This window comes from Camellia sinensis, chromosome 8 (genome assembly GCF_055761805.1).
Source record: "Camellia sinensis isolate YWXY chromosome 8, ASM5576180v1, whole genome shotgun sequence".
Classification (NCBI taxonomy): Eukaryota; Viridiplantae; Streptophyta; class Magnoliopsida; order Ericales; family Theaceae; genus Camellia; species Camellia sinensis.
In genome coordinates this window covers 37,974,964-37,992,098 of record NC_138968.1, presented here as the reverse complement: position 1 = coordinate 37,992,098, position 17,135 = coordinate 37,974,964, and the positions used below count along the sequence as shown (strand labels likewise).

At 39.0% G+C, this 17,135-nt stretch overlaps 1 long non-coding RNA gene across 1 annotated transcript; it reads right to left on the bottom strand.

Moving 5' to 3' along the window:
- Nucleotides 1-3,326: 3,326 nt before the first annotated feature.
- On the bottom strand, nucleotides 3,327-4,434 carry LOC114262482 (uncharacterized). Its single transcript, XR_014336978.1, has 3 exons — nucleotides 3,989-4,434; nucleotides 3,582-3,680; nucleotides 3,327-3,428 (listed from the first exon to the last, which is right to left on the bottom strand). It is a non-coding gene; the product is annotated as an uncharacterized LOC114262482 (long non-coding RNA).
- Between the last annotated feature and the right edge of the window lie 12,701 nt (nucleotides 4,435-17,135).

Sequence of the window (17,135 nt, the reverse complement as noted above, 5' to 3'; positions counted from 1 at the left end):
CTGATTGACATGAATGATTGGGCCGAGGCCGATTGACATAAATGGTTGGGCCAAAGGCCGTTTTGACACAAATGAACGTTTGACATGCATGAATGGGCCAGAGGCCAGTTTGACATGCATGAATGGGCCAGAGGCCAGTTTGAAAGGCCTAAAGGCCAGTTTGATATCAAAGTTTGAAAGGCCTAAAGGCCAGTTTGACACGAATAACAGTTTGACACGAATAACAATTTGACACTAATGAATTGGGCCCAAGGCCGTATGATGTATTTGGAACTGCAGTTACTTAACTTACATATGTCTATGCATGTATGTATTAGTAGAAATATAAATTGGGCCCAAGGCCATTTGATGTATATTGTTCCAATGTATATTCTTTATTTGATATTATTCACTGGGTTTTTGCTCATGCTCATTCATGTGTTTGTAGGTGAGCCAAGAGAAGTCCAAACCCAGCCCCAGTGAAGTCTGTATGGAACAACTAAGGTTTGAAGAGTCAGCCCTTGCGTCTCATGCACGAGACACGTCTTCGCCCTTCTGTCATTCTATGTTATTTTGTCATGTTGGCGAGGACTTTGGTGTACGTCTGTATATAGCTTTGTTTTGGCTGACTTAAATTTGAATGATCCTGTCTGTATAGAACTTTATGTTACTATACGTTCTATTGTGAGTTACTAACATATGTATGTATGGAATGTTATGATGTGCATATAAGCACGGCTCCATGGACAAAGTTTTAAATTTGCTTCCGATTTGGCCCCTTTACTTTGATGAGTTTTGTCTTATTTTGTTTGAGGACGTAGGTAATTTCGTGATTACTGGCCGGTTATGGCCTTAACCCAAGGGGGCGGGTTTGGGTCGTGACAGTCTCGTTGCTGTTTCATGATTTTGGCCTTCGATGGCCTATTTTTAAAGCTTAAGTGTGAAAAAGTGCATTTGTGGACTTAGTTTTTGAACGGGGAGTCCCGTGCTAATTCTGTAAGTTTCCACAACTTACTTTAGTCCCTTCCAAGGTGTTTGAGGTGTTACCCGGGCCGTATCGTGGCTGTTAGACGATTTTGGCCTATGATGGCCTATTTTTCAAGCATAAGTGTGAAAAAGTGTATTTTTGGACTTAGTTTTCAAACCGAAAGTCCCGTGCTACTTCCGTAAGTTTCCACAACTCACATTGGTCCCTTCCGAGGTGTTTGAGGTGTTTCCCGAGTCGTCTCGTGGCTGTTGCACAATTTTGGCCTCCGATGGCCTATTTTTGAAGCTTAAGTGTGAAAAAGTACATTTTTGGACTTAGTTTTTAAAACCGGGAGTCCCGTGCTCGTTTCGTAAGTTTCCACAACTCGAATTGGTCCCTCCCGAGGTGTTTGAGGTGTTTCTTGGCTCGACTCTTGGCTGTTGCATGATTTTCGCCTCCGTTGGCCTATTTCTAAAGCTTAAGTGTGAAAAAGTCCATTTCTGTACTTAGTTTTCGAACCGGGAGTTCCGTGCTAGTTCCGTAAGTTTTCACAACTTAATTTGTTCCCTCTCAAGGTGTCTGAGGTGTTTTCGGGGCCGTCTCGTGGCTGTTGCATGATTTTGGCCTCCGATGACCTATTTTTCAAGCTTAAGTGTGAAAAAGTGCATTTGTGGACTTAGTTTTCGAATCGGGAATCCCGTGCTAGTTCCGTAAGTTTCAACAACTTACATTGGTCCCTCCCGAGGTGTTTGAGGCGTTACTCGGGCCGTCTCGTGGCTGTTACACCATTTTGGCCTCCGATGGCCTATTTTTCAAGCTTAATTGTCGCTGAAAGTGCATTTTTGGACTTAGTTTTCAAATCGGGAGTCCCATGCTAGTTCCATAAGTTTGCACAACTCACATTTGTCCCTCCCGAGGAGTTTGAGGTGTTTCCCAGGCCGTCTCGAGGCTGTTGCACGATTTCGGCTCCTGAAGGCTTATTTTCAAACTTAAGTGTGAAAAGTGCATTTTTGGATTTAGTTTTCAAACCAGGAGTCCCGTGCTAGTTCCGTAAGTTTCCACAACTTACTTTGGTCCGTTCAGAGGTGTTTGAGGTGTTATCCAGGCCGTCTCGTGGCTGTTACACCATTTTGGCCTCCGATGGCCTATTTTTCAAGTTTAATTGTCGCTTAAAGTGCATTTTTGGACTTAGTTTTCAAACCGGGAGTCCCGTGCTAGTTCTGTAAGTTTTCACAACTCACATTTGCCCCACCCGAGGTGTTTGAGGTGTTTCCTGGGCCGTCTCATGGTTGTTGCACAATTTCGGCCCCCAAAGGCCTATTTTTAAGCTTAAGTGTGAAAAAATACATTTTTGGACTTCGTTTTCAAACCAGGAGTCCCGTGCTAGTTCCGTAAGTTTCCACAACTCACATTGGTCCCTCTCGAGGTATTTGGGGTTTTTCTCGAGCCGTCTCGTGGTTGTTGCATGATTTTGGCCTCCGATGGCCTATTTTTAAAGCTTAAGTGTGAAAAAAGGTATTTTTGGACTTAGTTTTCAAACCAGGAGTCCCATACTAGTTCCGTAAGTTTCCACAATTTACTTTGGTCCGTCCTGAGGTGTTTGAGGTATTACCCAAGCCGTCTCGTGGCTGTTACACGAGTTAGCCCTCCAATGGCTTATTTTCAAGCTTAAGTGTGAAAAAGTGCATTTTTGGACTTAGTTTTCAAACCTGGAGTCCGGTGCTACTTCCGTAAGTTTCCATAACTTACATTGGTCCCTCCCATGGTGTTTGAGGTGTTCCGCGGGCTGTCTCGTGGATGTTACACGATTTTGGCCTTCGATGGCCTATTTTCAAGCTTAAGTGTAAAAAAATATATTTTTGGACTTAGTTTTCAAACTAGGAGTCCCGTGCTAATTCTGTAAGTTTCCACAACTTACATTGGTCCCTCCTGAGGTGTTTGAGGTGTTCCCTGGTCCGTCTCGTGGCTGTTGCACGATTTTGGCCCCCGATTGCCTATTTTGAAGCTTAAATGTGAAAAAGTGCCTTTGTCGACTTAGTTTTCAAACCGGAAGTCCCGTGCTAGTTCTGTAAGTTTTCAAAACTTACGTTGGTCCTTCCCGAGGTGTTTGAGGTGTTGCCGGGCCGTCTCGTGGCTGTTGCACGATTTTGGCCCCCGATGGCCTATTTTCAAACTTAAGTGTGAAAAGTATTCTTCGTTATTATGAACTATGAATCACATGTTAGCCTTGTGTCCTAAAAGCCAATCTAAAAACCATTTGTAATTTCTACCTGGTAATATTGCTGCATTCGAAATAGTATATTTGAAAATGATTATAAAATATCAAAAAAATAATAGCAATTAATAATATAATGGTGCAGAGGATGCATTTCATATAATTGAACCTTGTAATGATTTTGGTTTCCAAGGATGCTAAAAGAGGAGTTGAGCTCGCATCGGAGTATACTCAAATATGGAACGATTAACTTAATCTTCTACACAACTGGAACCATACATAGCCCATAAGAGAATAAAATTTGATATCATCAAAACACAATAATGGACCTAAAGAGGAAATTAGCATGAAAATTGAAGAATAGTATTCCACAACCATTTTCTTACAGAAAAAAATGACATGTGTACATGTACGACTTACCAACCTAGAAAATAATGAAACGTGTGCAGTAGGCCCTATATGTATACATGGTGCTTGTGTGGATCCACAATGAGAGATGAAGAAAACCAGTGCAATTCTCTGTAATGTCACCAGCACCACCAACCTATTAAAAGGATAACCATTCTACAATTGAACAAACACCTCAACCAAAATTTATTTCTGCAGCCAAATAGAACAAATAAATCAATAGACCAGACTCAATTTATGTCAAGAAATTAATTAATTATGAAAAATAAGATAAAAATTGCAGGTTCTAGAGGATCAAGAGATTCATCATAAAAACATAGAACAATTGAGTAAACATTACCAAGAACATTAAATGAAGGAAAGGTAATTATGAGACCAGTTAAATAATTCAATGGAGAAAAAAATTGAGTGAACATTACCCCGAGCATTAAATGCATGAACTCAACTATTTACGAAGAACAATTGCCAAATGACTTTGGATCTCATCATGTTCACTTGAGACCTTGGAATCCAAGACCGTGGAGCCAAACACCTGACAAAAGATCAAAAAGAACCAAATGAGCTGCAGAGACATTGTAATGTTGGAACAATGTATAAACCAATACATTTAAACTGGTCCAGAGCATTAGTACCAACAATATGTGCTAATCCCATTTGGTATTTAATCCTCTCTATTCATGACCTACATACAAAGAATTCAGATAATCTCTAGAGAACTATATGGCAACAAAGAAAGAAAACAGAGAATGTTGGTGAGGGGACTGCAACAATGCAGACAATATTATGCATAATTGAATCAATGTATATCAATAAAATTTGACACATTAGATGCTAGAATCTCTCACAAGATAGAGCAAAATGGAATGTTGTCATAGGGAACAGTGTAGCTGACAGCTACAAGCTAGCATTCATTACAATGGTCAAGTATACATTTAGCGGGTTTAGACTTAGGGGGGTCGGGCCTTTTCTCTTTAGCCTTTGGTGGACCAACACCAATGAGATCTGCTACCTTTCTGGTCTTCCTCACTTGGGTTGCAACTAAAACAGGATCAACATTCCCAATAACGGTTAGTATCCCCTTCTCACTATGCACCAATATCTGATCAATGCATGTTCATTCAAAATATATATAGCATCATTTTACACATGTCATAGTTCAAAACATAGTAAATTTTGACAAACTTGTCAACCCATTCTTCATACCTTGAAGTTTAGTGACGACTTCAATATATTGCTTTTGCACTTATAGCAGTGAATGTTGACTTTCACCTCTATTTTCTGCATAGAAATGCAAAGAACAAGAGACGTGAATTTGAAAGAACTAGAATGAATAATAGTGAAATTTCACTAAAACTAGGCCTTACCTTCACCTCCATGGCAACGAAAATGATCAAATTGAACTATATGTTCCCTCAATCTAGGATTAATGTTGGAAACCTATTTGTAGGAGTAGGACTATAAAAAATAATAATAATAATTAAATAAAAAAATGTCAACTTAGTAAATTGTTTGACGGTGATTATTTTCTTGAAGAAGGGTTCAAATCCTCCTCCCGAACAGCTCATGGTATTTTAGTAATGTAGACAAAGAAGTGAATTCCACAGGCCAATTCTTCCTAGGATATGTACTCAAACAACAAAATTAAGGTCACTAATGTCAATGGAGAGAGAGAGAGAGAGAGAGAAAGAGAGAGAGAGAGAGAGAGGGATTTTGACAATTCCATTATATGTATTTTATACCTTTTTACAACAAAAAAAGGGGGATAGGATTGAATCTGATTTGAAAGATTGGCATCTGCTAACAAACCACCACAAATCAGTACTTCAAAAAAGTCCATCAATAAATTATAATCTCTCTATGATATTTGCATCAGCAGATACTATCTTTTGGATTGGTTAAATAATGTTATTATAGTTTCAATTGAATGGATTTGAATGAAATAACTCCACAATTATAGCTATTTGAAATGATCAAGATATATATAAAACTAAACATTTTCCCAAACATTTGCAAAAATTTGTCGCCTAAATGTGTTTTTATCAAAGACCAAAATGCACAAACCATTCACACTAAATTGAAGACAAGCTTTGGTATAATCATTATAAACAAATTGCAGACAATAATACCATGCTTAATTGAAGCAATGTATATACTAGTACACAAAAATTATTAAAATTTGAACACATCAGATGCCATATTCTAGAGACCACACACAAATACGTGTATGGGCAAAAATCTCATGATCGAATGCCTCAAAGAAACCTCATCAAGAATGGACAACAAGAACGCTAACTCAATTTCCTTTCTGTTATTAAGATTTCTAAAGAAATTCAAATTCCAACAAAGACATATAGGATGAAACCATAGAGACAAATAGACACCCGATAAGTGTAACAACCCTCACCACTGTTCACCGATAAACTACCGATTACTGCTAAACTGAGACTGATTATGAAAAGTAATTGAACTGATTGAAATACTGAACTGACCGACTGAAATCTGAAACTGATTGATTGATTGTATCTGTTTAAATGCATTATCTATCTGTTTGACTATTTGATTATCTGTTTATGTTTTTATGTTTAAACTGCCAATTGAAGGCCTTATCGGCAGTCGAACCAGAAATTGATTAGTGTTTCATGATTAGTAGAATTTATGTGATTTTATGGCATATTTATCTGAAATGTGTTTTGGTATGATTAAATTGGTTGAAGTAAAGCTAATTAAAGAGTTAGGCTTATCTATAACTTTGCTATTGTGAGTGGGTCACTTCATGAACTATATTTGAGCCTTATTATACACTTAGGCAAACATTTCATCAGCTCATCTCCCTTGCCTTAGCCGACCAAGAGAGAGAGAGGGAGAGGAATTGAATTGTCCTTGTTGATTTGTTTAGAAACTTGAAGGAATTGAAGGTTGATTTCAAAATTATGCTTTCATTCTTGAACTACAAGACCTAAGGTAGTGTAACTACCCTCTTGTTTGTGAATACAATTGATTCTTGCATGGTTTTAGAGCAAGTTGAAGTCTAGAGCCAAGTTATGGCTCTTAATTGTTGAATTATAGCTTAATTCATGCATGCATGTTTGTATTTTTGCATTTTAAGTTGTTTTCATGGAAAAATGTTACATACATGTTCATATTATGTTTAAGTCCATGATTTCATCTTGTTTTGAAAAGAATTGGCTCTTTAGAGCAAGTGTTCAAAGCTTGAAAATGATTTAAGTTCATGCATGTTGCATGTTCATCTTATTCATGAAAATTGGTTTGAAATTGGATTTATTTGAACTACCTTTGGGTTTTGATTTTTACAATTGAGTTTTGAATCATGTTAAGCTATGAGTTTTGAGGAGTTTTCTAGAAAATTAGCCCAAGGGGATTGGTTTTGATACATTTGAACTCGATTTTGAGCTTGAGGGTCGAATCTGAGAATTCCAGATTTTGAACTCACGCTCGAGCGGGGTGACTGGCGCTCGAGCGTGGAAATCGTGCTCCCAGCATTTTGTTCTGTTTTTGAGTCAGCTCGAGCGGGGTAATTTACGCTCGAGCGGGACCTTGTGTTTACGCTCGAGCGGGTGTCGAGCGCCCAATCGAGCGTGAATGTCACCTATCCAGCACTTTTGACTGTTTTGAAGTACGCTCGAGCGGTTTAGTCTGCGCTCGAGCGGATTAACCCACGCTCGAGCGGGACCCCTATTTTCTGAAAATGCTTTTAAAGTGCATCTTTGCATCCTCATTGCATCCTAGGCATTCTTAAGCCTAGTTTAAGGCATCTTAATGAGGATATAGATGTAGAACAACACCGAGTCAAGATAGGAATTAAGTTATTATCTTTCCCAATTGTGTAGCTTAGTGTGTGTTCAATCTGTAAACTGTGTAGGGTTGGTGACTGGGGACGCGCTCTAGCCTAACTGTAGCCCAAAACTCTGTGAGTAACAATTGTGTAAAGATATGTTCAAAAATGATTATCTTTTGAACAATTGAACTGTACTGTTTCTGAATCAATACTGTTAATAGAACGAATGTATGTCCCCTATTCTGAACTATATTGTGGCATCCTTAGTAACTACTGTTACTGACTGTTACTGTTACAGAGATCTCTGTCAGTTCCCTTGTTGGAACCACTACTGTTTACTGATTGATGGCCATCATTGACTGTTCGGTCTTTCTAGACCTACTGTTTACTGTACTGTTATGCTAATGGATGTACCACATATGACTATACTGACTGAACGACTGAAATACTGATTTAATGAACTGATTTCATTACTGTAAGGACATTCATTCTAAACCTCTTTATGCATTATGTTATTCACTGGGCTTTAGCTCACTGCTCATATATATATGTAGGTGTACAGGCACCAGACCGCGGCTAGTAGCGTTGGGGTAAGCTCCAGTTTTGTCAAGCCAACCACTGTGCCTCACTGCGAGGTTTCGAGCATGTCAAGCTATGGCTTAGGGGTGTTTTAATTTTCCCCGTCTGTCTCTGTAACTGTTTTGTAGACTGTATAGACTGTTACTGTACTGTTTCATAGGGATTAGGTCCCTGGTTGGGATGATTATAAATGTTGTACATACTGTTCTGCACTGTATATATATATATATATATATGAAAAGTCTTTTTGGCATGCAGAATGTCACAGCTCATTGGACATTATTTATTTACTGTATTGGCTTCCGCTAGGCCCCTGTACTCTGTTTTACTGTCTTACTATTAAGCAGGCCTTCGGTAATCTCGGATTACTGGCCGGTTACGGTGTTAAACCCATAGGGGCGGATTTGGGTCGTAACAGAGTGGTATCAGAGCGATACTTACCACGAGTTATACCACACACACGTGTTCAAATGAGCTATAAGACGTCCTAGAAAAGCGATTAGGGCATTACATGAGCATGATAAGTGTGTGGCTATGACATGATTGAATATATGCTAACGTGCTAATCTGTTTAATCAAATGACTGCCTATGTTGATGACTGTTATAACTGCCTATAGTGAAATGGATAATGCAAGAACTGCAAATGAATCTAAATCCTCATCTTCTGAGGCAAGGATGACAAGATTGGAAAGAATGATGGAACTAATAACTGAAAGACTAGATCAACAACAGAATCAACAGCCCCCACCTCCTCCTCTAGTACAGCCGGAACAAAAATGTGAATGTTAATGATGGGGACATAATTGCACTGACACATAAGTTCAGCAAGATGAAACCGCCGTCCTTTTAGGGAGGCCTTGAACCGTTAAAAGCTTAAGCATGGGTTCTTGAGACTGAAAAGTTATTTGAAGTGTTTCCGTGCTTTGAAGCACATAAAGTACTGTTAGCTACCTTTACCTTGCAAGAAGAGACCAGAAAGTGGTGGATGCTTATCCGCGATGACAACACTGTAATGACTTGGGCTCAATTCAAAGGAGCCTTCTTTGAAAAGTACTTCCCTCAGTGTGTCAGGGACAGAAAAGTAACTGAATTTGAACAGCTGAGACAGGGCACAATGTCCGTTGCTGAATATGAAACAAAGTTCACCGAGCTTGCTAGATATGCACCATACATGGTGGACACTGATTATAAGAAGGCCAAAAAGTTTGAAGGCGGCCTTAATGTTGTAATACTCGACAGAATAAATGTTCTGAAATTACCGAATTATGTAAATGTTCTTGACCGAGCTTTGATAGCTGAATCGAACATCGAGGCACTGAAAACTGAAACACCAGCGTCTGAATGGCGTGGTCAAAGGCAGGGTTTCAAATTCAAGAAAGGCAAGCATAACCCATTGAATAAGAAACAGAATACGGGGTCAACAACTAGCCCTAGCCAAGGGAGTGGTTTCATACCACCCTGTTCTGAGTGTGGCAAGAAGCACAAAGGGGTCTGTTACAAAATATCTGGAGCCTGTTACAGGTGTGGCAAGGTGGGCCACATGGTTAAAGACTGCCCCTCTGCTCCACAAGCCAATAGTAAAGCTGCATCAAGCGTGGCAGCATCAACTGTTGCACCAAAACTGAACCCCAAAGCTACCGGGAAAGAGCCCATGAGGCAGGGTCGAGTGTTCGCCCTAGTACCGGGAGACGTATAGAATACCGAGACCGTTGTGTCAGGTATTCTCTTTATTTGTACTCAAAATGCTTATGTACTGATTGATTCGGGATCTACGCATTCATACGTGTCGCATGCTTTTTCGCGAAAACTGAATAGACCATTAGAACCCATGAATTATCTGTTAGCTGTATCATCACCCGTTGGGAGATCCATGACTTGTGCATATATGTACCCTGCTAGTGAAATTATTATTGGAGATGCACATCTGTATATTGATTTACTGCCACTGAACATTGATCATTTTGACATAATATTGGGAATGGACTGGTTAACGAAATACCATGCTACTGTAGACTGTGTAATGAAACAAGTAGTTTTCCGTCCACCTGGTTTGCCCGAATTTGTGTTTAATGCAAGTGGAGTAGTACCTCTTCCGTATTTGATTTCATCTGTGAAAGCTTGTAAATTGATTAAAAAGGGGTGTAAAGGGTATCTGTGTTCTGTATTGACTGTATCTACTGATGATAATGCTAATGTGAACAGTATTCCCATAGTCAAAGAATTCCCAAATGTTTTTCCAAATAATTTGCCAGGGGATTTGATTGACAGGGAGATTGAATTCACCGTTGATGTAATCCCGGGTACCCAGCCAGTATCTAAAACTCCTTACCGAATGGCTCCGACTGAATTGAAAGAATTGAAAGTTCAATTGCAAGAGTTGCTAGATAAGAAGTTCATCAGGCCCAGTACTCCACCGTGGGGCGCACCTGTTTTGTTTGTGAAAAAGAAAGATGGCTCACTGAGACTGTGTATTGACTACCGTGAACTGAACAAGGTAACTGTGAAAAATAAATACCCGTTGCCACGTATTGATGACTTATTTGATCAGTTACAGGGTGCTCAAGTGTTCTCTAAGATCGACCTCAGATCAGGATACCATCAGTTGAAAGTTAAACCAAAAGACATTGACAAAACTGCTTTTCGAACGAGGTATGGACATTACGAATTTTTAGTTATGCCTTTCGGAGTTACCAATGCACCTGCTGCATTTATGGACCTCATGAACAGAATCTTTAAACCATACCTTGATGACTTTATTGTAGTATTCATTGATGACATACTGATTTACTCCAAAAGTATAGAAAAACATGAACATCATCTGAGACTTGCCCTACAGACCCTAAGAGAACAGAAACTTTATGCTAAACTGTCTAAATGTGAATTTTGGCTTGATCATGTTATGTTTTTGGGGCATGTTGTTAGCAAAGATGGAATTTCAGTTGATCCACAGAAAGTTGAAACGGTAGTAAACTGGCCTAGACCAACAAATGTGACAGAAGTCCGAAGCTTTCTGGGTTTGGTTGGATATTATAGAAGATTTGTCAAAGATTTCTCCAAAACTGCCTTACCGTTGACTCAGTTAACTCAGAAGGGGATATCATTTGACTGGACTGACCAAAGGGAATCAGTATTTCAAGAGTTGAAAACTCGACTTGTAACTGCACCGATTCTTACCCTACTTTCAGGTACGGATGGTTTTATTGTATTTAGTGATGCTTCTCATAAGGGTTTGGGATGTGTTTTAATGCAAAATGGGAGAGTTATTGCTTATGCTTCCCGACAACTGAGACCGCACGAAAAGAATTACCCAACCCATGACTTGGAACTTGACGCAGTAGTATTTGCATTGAAAATCTAGCGTCACTATCTGTATGGGGCGACATGTGAGGTGTATACAGATCACAAGAGTCTAAAATACTTCTTCACACAGAAAGAACTGAACATGAGACAACGGAAATGGCTAGAACTGATTAAAGACTATGACCTACAGATTTTGTACCATCCGGGAAAAGCCAACACCGTTGCCGATGCACTGAACGGGAAATCGATTGAAAATTTAGCCTGTTTGCTCACCGGGCAGAAAGAATTGCTTTGTGACCTTGAAAAATCTGAAATTGAAATTGTTTTACGAGAACAAGGTGGAACAATAACTGCTATTTCTGCTCACCGGCACTGATTGAAGAAATTAAAGAGAAACAAAAATCAGATGACTTCTTGAAGAAGATCATCGAAGAAAGGGAAACTAAACCAAGATCGGGTTTCAAATTTGAAAATAATGTACTGAAATTTCAAGAAAAACTGTGTGTACAGAATGACACTGAACTGAAAAGAAGAGTTCTGCAAGAAGGCCACAATTCAAAACTGTCTATCCATCCAGGGAACACGAAAATGTACCAAGATTTGAAATTGAATTTCTGGTGGCCGGGAATGAAGAAAGAAATTGCTGATTTTGTATCGAAATGTCTTCATTGCCAACAAGTTAAAGCCGAACATCAACGACCCGCAGGCTTATTGCAGCCCTTACCCATACCAGAGTGGAAATGGGAACATATCACCATGGATTTTATTGTGGGATTGCCTTGCTCCAATAAAGGTATGGACTCAATTTGGGTTATTGTTGATAGATTGACTAAATCTGCTCACTTCTTACCTGTTAAGACAATTTATAATGCGGACAAATTGGCTATACTCTATATTGATGAAATTGTTAGACTGCATGGAGTGCCTGTGTCCATTGTTTCTGACAGGGATTTGAAGTTTACATCGAGATTTTGGCAAAGCTTACAGACTGCATTGGGTACTAAATTGAGACTGAGTAGTGCTTACCATCCTCAGACAGATGGCCAGTCAGAAAGGACCATCCAGACTCTGTAGGATTTACTGAGAATGTGTCCTTGATTTTCAGGGAAACTGGGAAAGCCATTTGCCTTTAGCTGAATTCGTCTACAATAACAGCTTTCATTCGAGCATTGGTATGGCGCCTTTTGAGGCATTGTATGGCAGAAAATGTAGGTCTCCGATTTGCTGGGCAGAAGTTAGAGATGGGCTTTGCTTGGGCCCGAGATTGTATATGAAACGACTGAGAAAGTGAAACTGATATAACAGAGACTGAAAGCTGCACAGAGCAGACATAAAAGTTATGTAGATGTCAGAAGACGGGACAGAGAATATGAAGTGGGTGATCACGTTTTTGTGAAAGTGACACCGATGAAAGGCCAGACTCGTTTTGGAGTCAAAGGCAAGTTAGCGCCAAGATATGTCGGACCGTATGAGATTATTGAGAAAATCAATCCGGTGGCGTATCAAGTTGCGCTTCCTCTTGAAATAGAGCAGATGCACAACGTCTTCCACATTTCTATGTTGAGGGATTACCTCCGGGATCCTTTCCATGTGATAGAGCCTACTCGTGTAGTGCTGAGTGATGACTACACTTACGAGGAACGGCCTATTCAGATTGTAAACAGATGGATCAAGAAGTTGAGAAACAAAGAGATCCCGTTAGTGAAAGTCGACTGGCAAAACCATGGTGGCGTGTATGCCACTTGGGAAAGGGAAGATGACATGGCTAAAAGATATCCTGAACTGTTTCCACTGAATCCTGTTTTCTTTCAGAACGAAGGTAACTCGAGTTCAGAGGACTAAACTCTATTTAAGGAGGGGAGACTGTAACAACCCTCACCACTGTTCACCGATAAACTACCGATTACTGCTAAACTGAGACTGATTATGAAAAGTAATTGAACTGATTAAAATACTAAACTGACCGACTGAAATCTGAAATTGATTGATTGACTGTATCTGTTTAAATGCATTATCTATCTGTTTGACTGTTTGATTATCTCTTTATGTTTTTATGTTTAGACTGCAAATTGAAGGCCTTATCGGCGGCCGAACCAGAAATTGATTAGTGTTTCATGATCAGTAGAATTTATGTGATTTTATGGCATATTTATCTTAAATGTGTTTTGGTATGACTAAATTAGTTGAAGTAAATCTAATTAAAGAGTTAGGCTTATCTACAACTTTGCCATTGTGAGTGGGCCACTTCATGAACTATATTTGAGCCTTATTATACACGTAGGAAAACATTTCATCAGCTCATCTCCCTTGCCTTAGCCGACCAAGAGAGAGAGAGGGAGAGGAATTGAATTGTCCTTGTTGATTTGTTTAGAAACTTGAAGGAATTGAAGGTTGATTTCAAAATTGTGCTTCCATTCTTGAACTACGAGACCTAAGGTAGTGTAACTACCCTCTTGTTTGTAAATTCAATTGATTATTGCATGGTTTTAGAGCAAGTTGAAGTCTAGAGCCAAGTTATGGCTCTTAATTGTTGAATTATAGCTTAATTCATGCATGCATGTTTGTATTGTTGCATTTTAAGTTGTTTTCATGGCAAAATGTTACATACATGTTCATATTATGTTTAAGTCCATGATTTCATCTTGTTTTGAAAAGAATTGGCTCTTTAGAGCAAGTGTTTAAAGCTTGAAAATGATTTAAGTTCATGCATGTTGCATGTTCATCTTGTTCATGAAAATTGGTTTGAAATTGGATTTATTTGAACTACCTTTGGGCTTTGATTTTTACAATTGAGTTTTGAATCATGTTAAGCTATGAGTTTTGAGGAGTTTTTTGGAAAATTAGCCCAAGGGGATTGGTTTTGATACATTTGAACTCGATTTTGAGCTTGAGGTTCGAATCTGGGAATTCCAGATTTTGAACTCACGCTCGAGCGGGGTGACTGGCGCTCGAGCGTGGAAATCGTGCTCCCAGCATTTTGTTCTGTTTTTGAGTCAGCTCGAGCGGGGTAATTTATGCTCGAGCGGGACCTTGTGTTTACGCTCGAGCGGGTGTCGAGCGCCCAATCGAGCGTGAATGTCACCTATCCAGCACTTTTGACTGTTTTGAAGTACGCTCGAGCGGTTTAGTCTGCGCTCGAGCGGAAACCTCTGTCTGCATGTCCGCTCGAGCGGATTAACCCACGCTCGAGCGGGACCCCTGTTTTCTGAAAATGCTTTTAAAGTGCATCTTTGCATCCTCATTGCATCCTAGGCATTCTTAGGCCTAGTTTAAGGCATCTTAATGAGGATATAGATGTAGAACCACACCGAGTCAAGATAGGGATTAAGTTATTATCTTTCCCAACTGTGTAGCTTAGTGTGTGTTCAATCTGTAAACTGTGTAGGGTTGGCGATTGGGGATGCGCTCTAGCCTAACTGTAGACCAAAACTCTGTGAGTAACAATTGTGTAAAGATATGTGCAAAAATGATTATCTTCTGAACAATTGAACTGTACTGTTTCTGAATCGATACTGTTAATAGAACGAATGTATGTCCTCTATTCTGAACTGTATTATGGCATCCTTAGTAACTACTGTTACTGACTGTTACTGTTACAGAGATCTCTGTCGGTTCCCTTGTTGGAACCACTACTGTTTACTGATTGATGGCCATCATTGACTGTTCGGTCTTTCTAGACCTACTGTTTACTGTACTGTTATGCTAATGGATGTACCACATATGACTGTACTAACTGAACGACTGAAATACTGATTTAATAAACTGTTTTCATTACTGTAAGGACATTCATTCTAAACCTCTTTACGCATTATGTTATTCACTGGGCTTTAGCTCACTGCTCATATATATATGTAGGTGTACAGGCACCAGACCGCGGCTAGTAGCGTCGGGGTAAGCTCCAGTTTTGTCAAGCCAACCACTGTGCCTCACTACGAGGTTCCGAGCCTGTCAAGCTATGGCTTAGGGGTGTTTTAATTTTCCCCGTCTGTCTCTGCACTGTATATATATATAAAGTCTTTTTAGCATGCAAACTGTCACAGCTCATTGGACATTGTTTATTTACTATATTGGCTTCCGCTAGGCCCCTGTACTCTGTTTTACTGTCTTACTGTTAAGCAGGCCTTCGGTAATCTCAGATTACTGGCCGGTTACGGTGCTAAACCCATAGGGGCGGGTTTGGATCGTGACAATAAGACAGAGACAAGCAATGTACACCAGAGAACAATGAACAAAATAATCCTCGCCCCTTCCAACATCCTCCCAGAAATGCACATGCTCCCCATTACCCACATTGACACAAACAATCTGATAAAATTAGACAAGAAATATGTAATTATCCACTGAGACCATTTGTTGTTGTTCTGGTGAATAGATACTCAATTTAAGAAACAACAGATTAGAAAGAAACATGTAGCTGCTTGATACACCCACCAAATCCTAAATACCATATTTTATACTTTTTATTGATATTATTGCCCGTACAGATGTGATGCATGAAGTTTCTATTATAGAATATAGATTTATACACACATATATATAGATTTCTACCAAAGAAATGGCATACAAATTAACAAACCAAAACAGTGAAAACACATATATATGTACATATATATATAGAAAAGAGGATACCTGGTGCGAAATGGACGGAGAATAGGGCTTCCGGTGGTGCCGCACCAGTGAAGCAAAATGAACAGAGAAGAGGGCTTCTGGTGGTGTGATTCGAACGGAGAGAGGGGGTTTCCGGTAGTGCTCGTGTGCATGCGAGAGGGTAGGGAAGAAATCAGTGAGAGGGTTTCACGAGTTCAGACCAGAGAGAGAGACGAGACTGGGTGAGAGTGAGAGAAAGTGTGCGAGAGAGGAGTGATTTGGGTAGATTGATTTGGGAAGACAAAACGACGTCGTTTTGTCCCCTTAAATTATAGGTGACGAATTTATATTTGTCTTTCAAATTTTTTGACAATGGTGACGAAATTTTTCGTCTCTAATATGGCGCCCAAATTTTCTACCAAAATTTCCAAGGGCGGGAATGTGTTTTGCAACGAAAAATAAAATTTAGAGACGAAAAAAAATTTCTTCACCTATTATTTTATTTATTTTAAACATTTGGTGGTGAAATTTTGTTTCGTCTTTAAAAATAGTACAATTGGAGACGAATCTTATTTTTATCACTAAAACATGTATATTTGGAGACGAAATATTTTTTCGTCATGTGTTTTTGTCACCATAGACCTTTTTTTGTTGTAGTGATTATGGTAGTGACCTTAGGCAAATAGGTGGGTGCTATGCAATAAGTACATGCACTGAACATGATCAATTTTGAGAACACCTATGAAATTATCACTGTCAGTTTAAAAGGTAGTTTAATTATAATGCACTTATTTTCCTTTGAGCTGAGAGGCTTGTATAAATTAAGTAACTATTCATTTAACTTTGCCGGTGACGCCGAACCAAAGGCTATACACGGACATGTTGGGTTATGTGAGTGGTAATTGATTTATATAGGTGTTTAATATGGAATCCACCATTCTTAAAGTGAGAAAGTATATTCAAGTAATTTTCCTATTAATGTTGGACCAAAAGAAAACTGGCCGATAATTTTTTTTTTTTTTTTCATAAAAAATATTTTATACATATATAAGTACTATTTTTGAAAAATGCTTTTGGGGTCCAATTAGAAGAATGAAAAATTTAGAATTTGGTTACATGAGTTAGGGCTTTTGATAGTGATAAATTTGTCCATAGCTAATAGCTCATGTGGAATATAATTTGGTGAAAGGAAATTTGTGATTAATTATAAGAAAGGGCCTCACTTGTAATTCTTTACTTTTAGGGGTTTAATTGTAATGTGTTGATGGACATTATTGCAATTAGTGGAAGTTCTATATTATCT